The sequence below is a fragment of the Arvicanthis niloticus genome, chromosome 12, assembly GCF_011762505.2.
Source record: "Arvicanthis niloticus isolate mArvNil1 chromosome 12, mArvNil1.pat.X, whole genome shotgun sequence".
Taxonomy (NCBI): domain Eukaryota; kingdom Metazoa; phylum Chordata; class Mammalia; order Rodentia; family Muridae; genus Arvicanthis; species Arvicanthis niloticus.
In genome coordinates this window covers 44,548,533-44,561,765 of record NC_047669.1, presented here as the reverse complement: position 1 = coordinate 44,561,765, position 13,233 = coordinate 44,548,533, and the positions used below count along the sequence as shown (strand labels likewise).

The following is a 13,233-nucleotide window of genomic DNA, read 5'->3' as shown; positions in this document are numbered from 1 at the left end:
GACAAAAACAGATGCAGAAACCTGCAGCCAAAAATTAGGCAGAGCTCAAAGAGTCTTGTGAAAAAGTCAAAGGAATGAATAAAGGGCTGAAGGGGTCAAAAATACCACAGAAAACATATAGAGCCAGCTAACGTGGGCCTATGGAAACTCACATAGACAGCCACCAACCGAAATGGACTGGACTTAGGCACCCTATGCATATGCAGCAGATGTGCATCTTGTTCTTCATATGGGTCCCCCAACAATTGGAGCAGAGCTGTCTCTGACTTGAACTCTGTGGTCTGCTTTTTGATCCTTTTTCCCTAGATGGACTGACTTGTCTGCCCTAAGTGAGAAAGGAATTATTCCCAATAATACTTGATATGTCATGGCAGGTTGGTACCCAAGGTGGTATTCTCATCTTGAAGCAGAGGGGAGTTAGGAAAAGGGGGTGAGAGGGTAGGATTTGGAGGTGAGGAGGTAGGTGGACTGCATTCAAGACAAAAAATGAATAAAGAAGTAAAATAATGAAAAATGCAGTTATGAAATGATCTTAAGTTTTTCTATATGTAGATTAAACACAATCCCTATCAATTTGTGCTTAAGTCATTGTTAATGAAAGCTTCTTATTATAGATTTATGAATTATTTTTATGATCACTGTCTTATAAGTAGTATGGATATAATCCATGCAGAATAAGCAGACAGGAAAGTGGCCTTTCTGTGTCATCAGTGTACCTGCAGGTTGTATAGATCACACCTTCTGCATGTATTCCCAGACTATTTACTCTTCTTCAAAATCATTAACTTTGCAGATAATGCTCAGTTTGTTAATGTAGCATTTCTATGTCTGTACTCAACAGACTATTCTTCAAGAACATTTGGCGATGCCTTTAACTGGCTTTAAATAAAATCTTAATTCACATCTTACTAGCCATCTACTACCAACATGATTTAGCCCTTGTTGGCTTCTGCAATTTTCTTTCTTTCTAAACCTCCCTTACTTAATATGACTATTCTCATATTCCTATTACTCTTTTTTTTCAAACTCTCCAAGCTTCTTTCTTAAGTTATTTACCTGTGTTTCTTTCTTTTTCTACCCCTACAGAATAGCTCACTATGGCTGTCATTAAAATAATAATCTGACAAAAATGAACATTTAACATGAATCTACCTCCTCAAGGTTCCGGATGATGGAAGTTCAAAATCAATCTAACAGTGGGCTTAGTTCCGGATGAAGATTCATCTTTGTTTGTCCATGGCTTTCTTCTGTAAGTTTTCACACAATATTTTCTTTGTGTGCACTCAGTTGGAATTATAGTTCCCCTATTTCTTTCTATAAAGATATCAGTCTTTTCCAACTATGCCATGCTCTTTTCTTATTTTCTCATTTAACCCAAACTGCCTACTTAAGGCTTCTAAAAACATTAACAAGGTGGATTAGAATTTAACTATGTTTTCCTAGGCTCACGGTTCAGTGTCAGTGTGTGAACATCTTCCTTACATCTTTCCCACCCTGATAAACCCATAATGAACTTTCATTATTCAGGTTATTTTTGACAACATTTGTTTCAGACACTTCTTCATGTTTCTTTTTTCTTCATGTTTTTTTCTTCAAGTTTCTTTTTTCTTACCAGGTACATTCTAATCCAAGAGTAACATAATTATACAGGAGCAAGAACATTCCTAGCTTTGTTTATTCACCATTAAGCCCATTATGCATAGAATTTTGTTTGGCATATGTAGAGTTCTTAGAATATATATCTGTGAGTGAATGCATTTCTCTAACTGACTGGGCATAGTCATTTCTGGGCTTGGCACATAACTTATCAGGACTTTTCATTTCTTTTTTAATAAAATATCTAAATAGGTTATATAACACAGCAAACTAATAACACAAACAGGGCTTTAAATTCTGTTTCTTACATGCAGAGATCCCACTCATTCACACCTCAGAAATTCCATTCAAAACACTAAACCCTTGAGGAGAAATATATGAGTTGTGTGATTCATGTGGTATCCAGAATAACATAAAAGTGGTGTTTTCCATGTATACCACCAAATGGAATAACTAATTTCTTAAGTAGTTATAACATATCATTATTTTAGTAAATCATTTTAGGTTTTTTTTTCAATCAATGCCTCTAGCTGTGTTATAATGAAATTTTCAAGTTTCTTTTTTTCTTACCAGGTCTTTTTGACTTTTTCTTGGACAGATGTCAGAACTTTTATAGCTGCTTGGGTTATTAGTTTATTCTCTCCCTCATTTATTTGAAAATGTCAATCATAAATTTTACCCAAACCATTTTCTACATTTACCATCTGTGATGACAGCTCTTATAGCATTGCAAGTATTAAGGTGTGGGTGGACTTCCAGATATTTCTCACTCCCACGTCTAGAAGCCAGCTCCATCTGGCAAGGGCATGACGTGACTGGAGTAGCAAGTATCTTCTGACCTGACTCAGTGAGGCTGTGGAATTTTTTGTTGCTGATTTCTGTTTCTCCTGTGACACTCATTTCAAAATGCCACTGTTAGTTTGGCCTGGCAACGCCTGTGTCTTCTCTGTAGTGTGAAACAATTCCTTTGGGAGGAAGAGGTGACCCAGCTCATGGATCACTAGGAAAAAAGATCAAGCACAATTCAGCTTCACATATTCCATGTCTTATTCATTAAAGCCCACTGCATGCTGCCACCAGGGTACCTCTTCCTTGTGTATAAGCAAGTCACTGTAGGCTTGGAAGCTTTCTTCAAATCCATCCACCTAAAGGGTTAGTTCACAACTTTGCTTTATCCAATGATAGCAAGCTAGTACACACTTCTCTGGTTTTTGAACATTATTGTAATGCCAGTGGTTTCCAATCTTACTGTGAAAAAATAATAGAGCTAGCTTATCAAATTATAGGAACATGATATTCATTAGCTTTTTAGTGCTGTGCAAACATATGACAGATAATAATGCTCTAAGAATGAGAAATTTAACTAACAATTTCAGAGATTTCTGGTCCTTACTGGTTAAGGCAAAAAGCAGCAACAGTAGTATGTGGCAGAGGAGGGTGCTCAACTCAGAATAGTCAGGAAGCAGAGAGAGAGAAAGAGAGAGACAGAGAGAGAGAGAGAGAGAGAGAGAGAGAGAGAGAGAGAGAGAGAGAGAGAAGAGAGAGAGAGAGAGAGAGACTCCAGATCCCCAGCAGCTCCTAATGAGGCACACCTGCAATAACTAGACTTTCTTCCCTGCTTCCAAAAGATATGAATAACAACACACACAGGTGATCAAGCCTGTAACCTATAAGCCTTTGTAAGAGTGTTGGGATCCGGATGATAGGAGACAGTTTTTAGAGAGCTCCTAATGTATGAGGAATTCCTTGATGAGACCTCAGTTCACCCAGAGGGCATGCCTTCCATGCTTAAACAGGTAGGTTCACAAGTTCTCTGAGCCTGACTCATCATTTCCTGTGAAAATTTGTGATACAACTGTATAAATGTATAGAATGATTAACTTTCATCTTTGTTGACAATGTTAGACTGTGAATAAAAATTCCATAAGAGTCAGCTCTATGAGCATTTACAGTATATATTAATTATAGTACGTATCTCACTGTAAGTATGTATTTATATTAAATCATTTTCCATGTTTTCTATTTTCATTTCACTAGTTATCCCTATATTTAAACATTTCGAGATAAAATTATGTCAAATAGATCAACAAATATACTTTTTAAACTTTTGATAGTTTATATACTATATGCTTCAAATATTCTGAATTTTTATCTTGCCTTTACACCTATTTTCCTATAAAGAATTGCCTCTATGTAGAAACTTTTAGTAGCCTGAACTCTATTTATATTGCTAGTAATCCATTCTTTCTCCATGTTTCTACTTTTTGTTTTCTAATGTGTTCTACATATTCTGATTTTACTATGATGTATTCACTTGGTAAAAGGTTGGCTGTAGCAAAGGTTAATAAGACTGAAAACTATTGTCAGAAAATAAATTTCCAAAATTTATATTATACAAACTTAAAAAGTAAATCCTTAGGTTTATTTTTACCACCTTTATGGTGTTCCTTTTAAAGCTAATTTCCATTTATGTCCATTTATATAAAAAGTTCAGATAAGAAAATATGTCATTTTCTTTGCTGAAGTGTTATAAAATTCAATTATGCATAAAGGCAAATATCGCCCTGAGTAAAGAATCAATCTGTAAAATTAACAAAATAAATCTTCTGTATCATCATGTCCTCAGCTTATTTTTGTGCATTGCAATTGCAACAGTATCTCATACTTGAGTACATTGTACAAGAAATCCAAGTGGCAACGCACATTCTTCTCCCTGTTTGCAATCTCTCTCCAACAACTCCTTCCTTCCCTCTGCCCTTTCCTTTTTTCTTTAAAGGGATTCTTTTAGGATTTGGTGGTCAGTTCATTTCACATTCTTTTAGAACATCAATTTGCATATCAAAGTCCAGAGAGGAATAAACAGAACCTATAGTACCATCTGCTCTTCCCACTCTATTGAAACCTACATATGAATGAAGCAGTAGATTTGAGAAGACAGCTTTGCTTTTGAAATATATATCAATATCTTTCACGCACAAATATTTAATATATTTTAAATTGTTTCATATTTAGATACTAATGTTAAAACAAAATATATTTACTTAAAAGGGGTGTTGATAAGAAGTGATGAGCAGGTGTTTATTGTAGCTTGCTAGGTTTCACATTAAGAACATTGCAATTTTATGACTGAATGTAAAGCATCATGAATAACCTGATATTTAGTTCTCAAGTTAGCACATATATTCTGACCTATTTTATCTGTGATCCACAGGAAAGGAATTCTAATAATAAATATAATAGTTCAAAATTTTAAACAACTGAACTCAAGAAGAATATTTACAAGATTTAATTCATTCAACTCTGCTTTGAGACAGCAAGTCAGTAGACAGAAGCTTTGCCCACAGAGAGGTCATTTTACATCATCCTTCCTACCTTTCTGATCTGACCGTTTTTCAGAGTATTTATAAATATTACCTTTTTGTATGTACATAAAAATAAAACAAAACCCATTTTAATGATGAAAGTTCTGCTCTGTGGAATCGACTGCAGAATGACAATTATTTGTAAAACAGTAAAAGCACTCAAGGGGTCAACACTGACTTAATGAGAACACTTTCTCTTCACCTGTAATCCTAAGAGTACTTCTGTGATGAGCACGGCAGACTGCAGTGCCAGATCTGCTGAGGTCAGAGCTAAATTCTGCACCTATTACACAACAGGAAGGCGTCATGAAGACTTTGTGAGGATTTAGTGAGGTAGTGTACACAGAGCAATGATTATAACACTTTGACCTTGTTAATGTTCACTATCAGTACACAAAATTATATAATTTTTTCAAAACAGAGAGAATTTGAAATGCTCTAGGGAAAATAAGGAGGTTGTGAGAATGGTAAATGTCTCGAGGGAGAGAAAGAAGGAGTAAGGATTCATGGACCCGTTCATTTCTAAAAAGCAGTTCTTACATTAGAGGAGTGAAATTGGACAGAAAAAGAAAAGCTACTCATTTTCTCACAAGTGTATATCGAGAATACTAGTCTCCATAGGACTTCATCTATTTTAAGTCTGTGAGGATATGACATGAATAAACATTAACAGGTTAATGAAACTCCTGTCTGAAAATAAGGAAAATCCTGTTGCTTGTTTAATGTACCAAAACGCAACCTTCTAATGCGTCATTATGGTCTCAGTTCCTGTTAGAAGCACGAGGAAATAGCTTCTGTGCTAGAGGCAGGCTGCCTTTAAGGAGTCTATTTTTATTAACATTCCTTTGTAGATTTAACTACCATTATGTGGTTAGGATAAAATATCTTGCTGATGACCCATTTCTAATAGTTCTTAAGCAATAAATATTTGTAGTGCTGTACAGATCTTTTCTCCACATTTCTTCTTAATTTGTACACCTTGGACCCCTGTCTAGTATTCTCGTTGAAGCTGCAAGTGCCCAAATTTTCTTCTGTTACTCTCTATCATTTTTATTATGATCAGCATTAGTGCAGAATTTTGAAGGGTTTTGTTTTGATATCCCCAAATATCCCCAAACTGAACACTATATAGAAATTAAGATTACACAGAGTAGGAATATCACTGCTCAGCTGATCCATCAAGAAGTGTCTGAAGGAACTGGCTGATTTTGCAATTCAATCTTTCTAATAACAAATTGCACAGGGGCCCTACCAAATTATAGCTTTTTATTTCTAAGATGAATTTTTAGAACCATTTTTATCACATTTAACAACAGTTACCTTATTTGTAACATGGTGTTAGTACTTTTCCTTGTGACGGTTGAAACAATTAAATGCCAAATGCAAATTAAATGCAGAGTACAGTGTCCAAAGGTAACATAAGTTCAATAGACATGTCTTCCCTGTGCTTTTCTCTGCTTTAATAGGTGTCATGATTACCATGAATATCAAAGTAGGAATTGTTATACCATAAAATGTCCAGAAAGATTGCTTTGTGAAAGATTGATGTGGAATGTTCTTTTCTCGTCCACTCTGAAATTGATTATATTTTTTATGCAACAGCTATGAAGGTTTTCACAACTAATGTTATTTCTAAATATAAGCACAAGAGTATAATCTATGTATAGTCCCAAATACTCAGATAGCTTAAAGCACAGGATCTCTTGAATGCCTGGATTTGAGATAATTATCTTGTTTAAAAGAGAAGAAAATATATTTATAAAACACTAACAAAGATTGTCTTAGGGTTTCCATTGCTGGAAAGAGACACTATGACCAAGGCAACTCTTATAAAAGGAGGGCATTTAATTGAGGCTGTCTTACTGGTCTATCATCTTCATAGCAGAAAGCATGGCAGTGTCCAAGCAGGCATGGCATTGGAGGAGCTGAGATTTCCAAATCTTGTTCTGAAGGTAGCCAGTAGAGGACTAATTTCCAGGGAGCTAGGAGGAAGATCTCAAAGCCCACCCCCCACAGTGATAACAATTCATTCAATATTGCCACACCTAATCCAACATGGCCATACACCTCTTAAAAGTGTCACCCCCTAGGTCAAGGATTATTCAAACCACCACCAAGATTTTTTTTAATTGATTAGATTGGCCAGTTAATAGATACAATTTGATGTTAAATTCCTAGTGACATTATAAATACTTAAAAATAGCATGAAGAAAATACAATTGTTCAGATAAGTTTAACCAACTACTTAGAAAAGTACATTGTTATAGGCCCTGAAAAATGTCATATTTAACTTTGTTAGATAAAAGCTTTTGCTCTAAGTATAAGAGCTAATCTCCACTGTCAGTATTTCCTTTCCTTATAAAAACCAGTAGAATTACTGCAAATACTTACAGATTAAAAGGCAAATGTAATACTGCATTTTATACTTAGAAACAAAACTAGAAATTAAAATATAGATTTGCATTTCAACATTTCAGTCACCATTCCATAAGACATTGTACAGAGCTATTGATTAAGAGTGTACTTATTTAGTAAATATTGAGCTATGTAATTATAAATATAATGGAGTCATTTGATACAAAGTAATTTTTGAAATCCTATTGTTTTTAGTACTTACTTGCAATGTTAAAACAAAATAACATAATATTAGAAAAATGTAAATACTATGTGATATATATATATATGTATAATTTATTTTTAATACCTTGTATTAATTTTCAAATTGACTTCAATGAAAATAATGAAATATTGGTACCAATTTTTGAAAAAAATAATTATTTTGAAAGAAGATAAAAAAGAAGAAAATATAAAAATATATGCTGGTTAACATACATTTTAGGTAATGTAAACTATTCTCGCCTGGCAACACTCAGTAGAGTACTTAAATAGAGTATAATCTAAAAGAAAGCAAACCTGGAGAACTATGAGATGCATGAGGAAAGGGTGAGTGTTATTAGCTCTATTTTGGTTACAGTTTCATCCTAGTTCACAAAATTGGGTTATCAAATCAACCCAAGTTTATTTTACAAAAATTTATATCACAGAACAAAAGGTTTTTATCTCCCTGGTGTTGAGCTAAATAAATAAAAGAAAATGGAGATGTATTCCTGTTTTAAACAATAGACTTTATTTACATTATTTATTATTATTTCATACATTCAATTTTGATTGTATCCATTCCACTCCCCACGTCCTCTCATCTCTCTCCAACATTGCTAGCCACCAAATTTAATCCTATTTTTCTTTTTCTCACTCTATCTGTCTCTCTCTGAAAACAATTCTATAAAACAAAGAGAAAAAGCAACAAGCCATAACAAAAAAGACAAAAAACAAAAAAAACAAAAAAAACAAAAAACAATAAAACATGAGGTCTCTTTCATATTAGTCAATTCCTCCTGAATCTGAGGCCTGCCCTAGAGTATAGGTGATATATCCGGTTTCACTCCAGGTGACGCTTTTGAAGAAGTGTTGCAGGATATTTGATTATACTGTGAACCAGTAGATTGTATTATTTACTGAGAATATCTATTTCTAGTTGTTGTGTAGCTTATCACTTAGCACAGACCTTTAGTCCCTCTGACTGGAATATAGGCAAACACTTAGTGCACACCTCTAAATCCCAGATAAATACGGTAAAGTTAGTTAGAAGAAGAAAACACTCGTTTTTAAAACTTATATCTAATTGAGTGGCAGAAAAAGTAACTAATCAGAGAAAGATTTGAAAGAATAGGATATAACCAACCCTCATGAGAAGAGAGAGGAACAGGAAGCCATTTAAGTGGAAGCACAGAAAGGAAGGAAACAGTTTTATCAGGAAAGTAATAGACAGGTTACAGAAAGAACAAGCTAGACTCATGTGAAGACAGAAAGAGCCAGAGAATCAGAAGGAACCTGAAGATTACAACATATTGTCAAAGTTACTATGGGGCCAAGCAGAACAATTCAGGAAGAAACAGAGAAGTCAGGTTGAATCAGTTTGCCAGGAGAGGAGTTTGAGCCAGAACATGGAGTTAAACCAGCCAGCCAGAGCTCAGATATAACAAGAAAAGGTGAACTTATTTAGCAGCAAGTCTCAGAAACTGAAAACATTCTAGGCTTAGGTTTGATTATCTGGGGGTTGAAAGCTTCCAGGGCTAAAGCTAGGTTATCAGAAGGAGGCAGTAAGCCTTCAAGAGGACCTTTGTATCAGGTGAATAAAAGTTACTTTTACAGAGAAAAGTTATTTCCCCCTTCCCAGTAGGTGAAGCTGCAAGTAACTTGATTAGGGTGTGTAATTTTGTTTTCTTCTCCTTTTTTATACCGGGATTTTGTCAGACTTGCGTTTATGCAGGTCCTGTGCATGTTGTCTTGATGTCTGTGACTTCATATTACATCAGCCTTGTGTCTGCAAAATGCCATTTCCTTGGGATCATTTGTTATTTCTGCTGCTATAGTCTTTTCACCTTCTCTTCTGCATAGATTCCTAGGCCATGGGGGAGGAGATTAATTAAGACAGTTACTCCTTACAGGATGCCTTCATTTAATTTCCTCTTAGAAACTTTAGGAAGCTACTAGAATAGTAAGTTTCCATATAGATTTTTCAAAAGCCTTTAGTGTTAGTTGTCCCTTCCCATAGCCCCTCCTTTACCCTGCCCTTCCATCTCTCTCCTTACCTAATCCTTTTATTCTTGTTTCCCCTTTATCCTTTTATAACACTATGTTCTATTTCAATTTCCATGGAATCTACTCTCAGCTTCCCCCAGCCCTTACAATCAACCTAACCTGCATCAGGATTACTGTTTCTAGCTTAGCTCCATCCACGTACCTACAAATTTCATAATTTCATTCTTCTTAACAGCTAAATAATATTTATCAAATTTGCCACATTTTTATTATCCATTCGTTATTTGATAGATATCTAAGCCCTTTCAAATTTCTGACTGTTATGACTACAGCCACAGTAAGCATGGATGAGCAGGTGTCTCTGTAGTAAAGCCTAGCTATTTGAAATCTTTCATGTCAGTTATCTAGTCAGCACTGAACCTCCCTGCTCCATGTGCAACTCAGAGTCTGTCTCTTGTTCTAAGTTGCACTGTGAAGAAGATAAGGCAGCCTATACCTAGGATGTGGCTAGTTTGTTAACTAGCCCTTCCTTTGATATCCACTTTAATCTACTTAGCACTGTGGAGCATATCAGCCTATTATTTTTATAACTACTTTTAAGGTATTATAACATCACATAGTCCCCTATATTTTCCCATTAAAATTCCTCCTAACCAGGTAGGGTTCCGCTACAATGTACCAGAAACCTGGGAGGTGACAGATGCTCAGGACTCAAAGGGAGGGATCTTAGATGAAAATGTCCAACAGTGGTGAGAGGGAACTTGTAGAGTCAACCTCCAGTAGAAAGACAGGACATCAATTGGAGGAATTTGGTTACCATCCCACAGTCAAAAACTCTAACCTAGAATTGTTCCTGACTAAAAGAGCTTCGGAGATGAAAACAAAGAAGAGACTGAAGGAAAGGAGGTCCAGTGACCAGCCCAAATTGGCATCCAGCTCAAAAGGAGGTTCCAAGGCCTGACAGTATTACTGATGCTATAGTGTGCTTTAATTACTGATGCTATGGTGTGCTTACAGACAGGAGCCTAGTATGGCTGCCCTCTGAGAGTCCCAACAAGCAGCTGAAGAAGTCAAAGACAGATAATTATACCCAAACAATGCACAGAAGCCAGGGACTCCTGTGTTAGAAAGCTTTGAAGGCTGGAAGAAGCTGAGGAGGAGGGAGACCCCATAGGAAGACCAGCAGTCTCAACTAACCTGGACCCTGGAGATCTCTCAAACACTGGGCCACCAACCAGGCAGCATACACTAGCTGATATGAGGTCCCTGACACATATACAGTAGAGGACTGCCTAGTCTGGCCTCAGTAAGAGAAGATGCACCTAACCCTTTACAGACTTGAGGCCCCAGAGAATGGGAAGGCCTGGTAGGCTGAGGGTGGAGGGGGAACATTTTCTTGGAGAAAAGGGAGGATGAATGGGATGAGGAACTACCCAGTGGACAGACCTGGAGAGAGATAATGACTGGACTGTATAAAAAAATGGATGAAAGATAATTTTAAAATTTCTCCTAACCACCATTCCCTTTAAAATACTATAGCTAATCTTTTTTGATGAATTTGCATAACCTTGTCTATAGAAATATCTTGTCACCATTATTTTTGTAAGTTACTTGCTAAGTGTATTTATGAAATCAAAGTACAAGAAATAACGTAGAAAAGTACCACTAGATGAAATACTATTGTGCAAAAATTTAAGAAATGGAAGCATAAAACACACATGTATAAACCATGACTTTTATAGCAGAAGAATTACATTTATTTCCTTTGCTATGAGAATTGCAAGTAGATTGTCGGTACTTTTCAACTATACAATTGAATGTACATTCTACATAAAAGGCAACATTGGAATTGTTTAGCATAAAAAGATATGCCATGGCCAAATTTAAATCCAAAGAACTATTGAATACTGAATGACTGTAATTATATGATCATACCTACTATAAAAGTTATCCAGAGCAGCAGGAGCTGGAAAAGTTTAAAAGAAAAGTTGAATAGTTCTTAGGAATATAGTCCCATCTCAGGAACAAGGAGAATTTTGAGCAAGCCAGTGTCTGATGGAGCTTCTGAAGATTAATTCTGGCCTTGAAGATGATTATAACCTTGACTATGTATTATTAAAGTTGCAGTTTTAATTACATTGATTATAGAACAAGTGTTCTAAAATATATTTATTTTATTTTGTGCATTCATGTTCATTTGCATATATATTTATAGACAAAGGTATCAGAAAAGAGTATCAGATACCATGGAACCGTAGTTAGAGAAGTTCTAAGCAGCCAGTTAGGTGCTGAGAACTAAACCCAGGTCCTCTAAAATAGCAGCCAGGAATTTATTATTATTATTACTATTATTGTTATTATTATTAATTTTATTTGTTAACATTTTAAAAGATTTTTCCGTTCCTGGATACCCCCAACCACAAATCATCTCATCTCATCCCTCCCCTTTGTATCTATGAGGGTTCTCTTTCACCCACTCACCAAATTAGTTTTAAAGTCTTTTATTTAACCAGCATTATTCCGCAGAAGGGGTATACCTTTTCCTCAGGTACTGCAATACCAGGTTTCTATGTGGAGTGGACAGAGCCAGCTCCTATTTCAACTCCTAATTCCAAAAATCCATTTAATATATTGTCCTTGGATAAAGGATGTATCAGTAATTAAACTGATAAGAACAAATACTACACTTGATCTTAGCCAAGAAGCGATTCACTCAAAATGTTTAACCCAGAAATGTTCCTGTCCAAAGGAAAGACAGAGACAAAAACTGGAACAGAAACTGAAGAAAATACCATCCAGAGAATGCCCCACCTAGGGATCCATCCTATCTGCAAATATCAAATCCCAACACTTCCCAACAAGAAGCTCTTGTTGACAGGAGCCTGGGTATGCCTGTTCCTAGAGAGGTTGTACCAGCACCTGACCAATACAGATGCAAATACTCACAGCCAACCATCAGACTGAGCCTGGGGAACCCAATGGGAGAGGAAGGGGAAGAAGTGAAGGAGCTGAAGGGGATTGCAAGCCCATAAGAAGAACAATATCAGCTAACTGGGCCACCCAGAGCTCCAGGGACTTAGCAGCCAGTACTCTTAACCTGTGCCAATTTTTCAACCCTAAAACAAGTGATTTAAATGTGCACTGAAGTAAACCATTCTAAATTGAATAAATGTAGACATAATTGTATAGACTAAGTTTAATCTAGAAAAATTCTCAATATATCATTTTGTGATGTAAATGAGGTAATCAATCTCTAACAAAAAGTAAACACTGTAACTTCCTAAATTTATTATCTCATCTAGAACTCATTTTAAATTTTATGGAATAGATTACCAGAACAAATTATTTAAGGAACATAAATGGAGAAAATATTCTTGTTTCAACTATAAAATGCAGTAACAGTTTAATGCCTCTAGACTAATTAATAATGTAACAAAGGAAAATATGTTCTACAAAACATTGCCCATATTTTAACATAATAACAAGAATAGAATGTGGAAACATAAAGTAACATTGTATTTTGATATCAGTAGAATAATAAAGATGCTCAACACATATAAAATGATACATGTTTGAGAAAATGGAAAAGCTAAGTAATAATGATTAGTATATTGTCTACAAGTATGAAATTCTCATAGACTATGCAACAAGTTCATACAACTATGATATCAGT

At 35.4% G+C, this 13,233-nt stretch overlaps 1 protein-coding gene and 1 non-coding gene across 2 annotated transcripts in view; one reads left to right on the top strand and one right to left on the bottom strand.

The window, feature by feature from the left end:
- Nucleotides 1-13,233, top strand: part of Epha6 (EPH receptor A6) — an 851,223-nt gene that overhangs the window by 177,048 nt on the left and 660,942 nt on the right. The window lies entirely within an intron of this gene.
- On the bottom strand, nt 12,087-12,269 carry LOC117718358 (U2 spliceosomal RNA). The gene has a single exon (XR_004608043.1). It is a non-coding gene; the product is annotated as a U2 spliceosomal RNA (small nuclear RNA).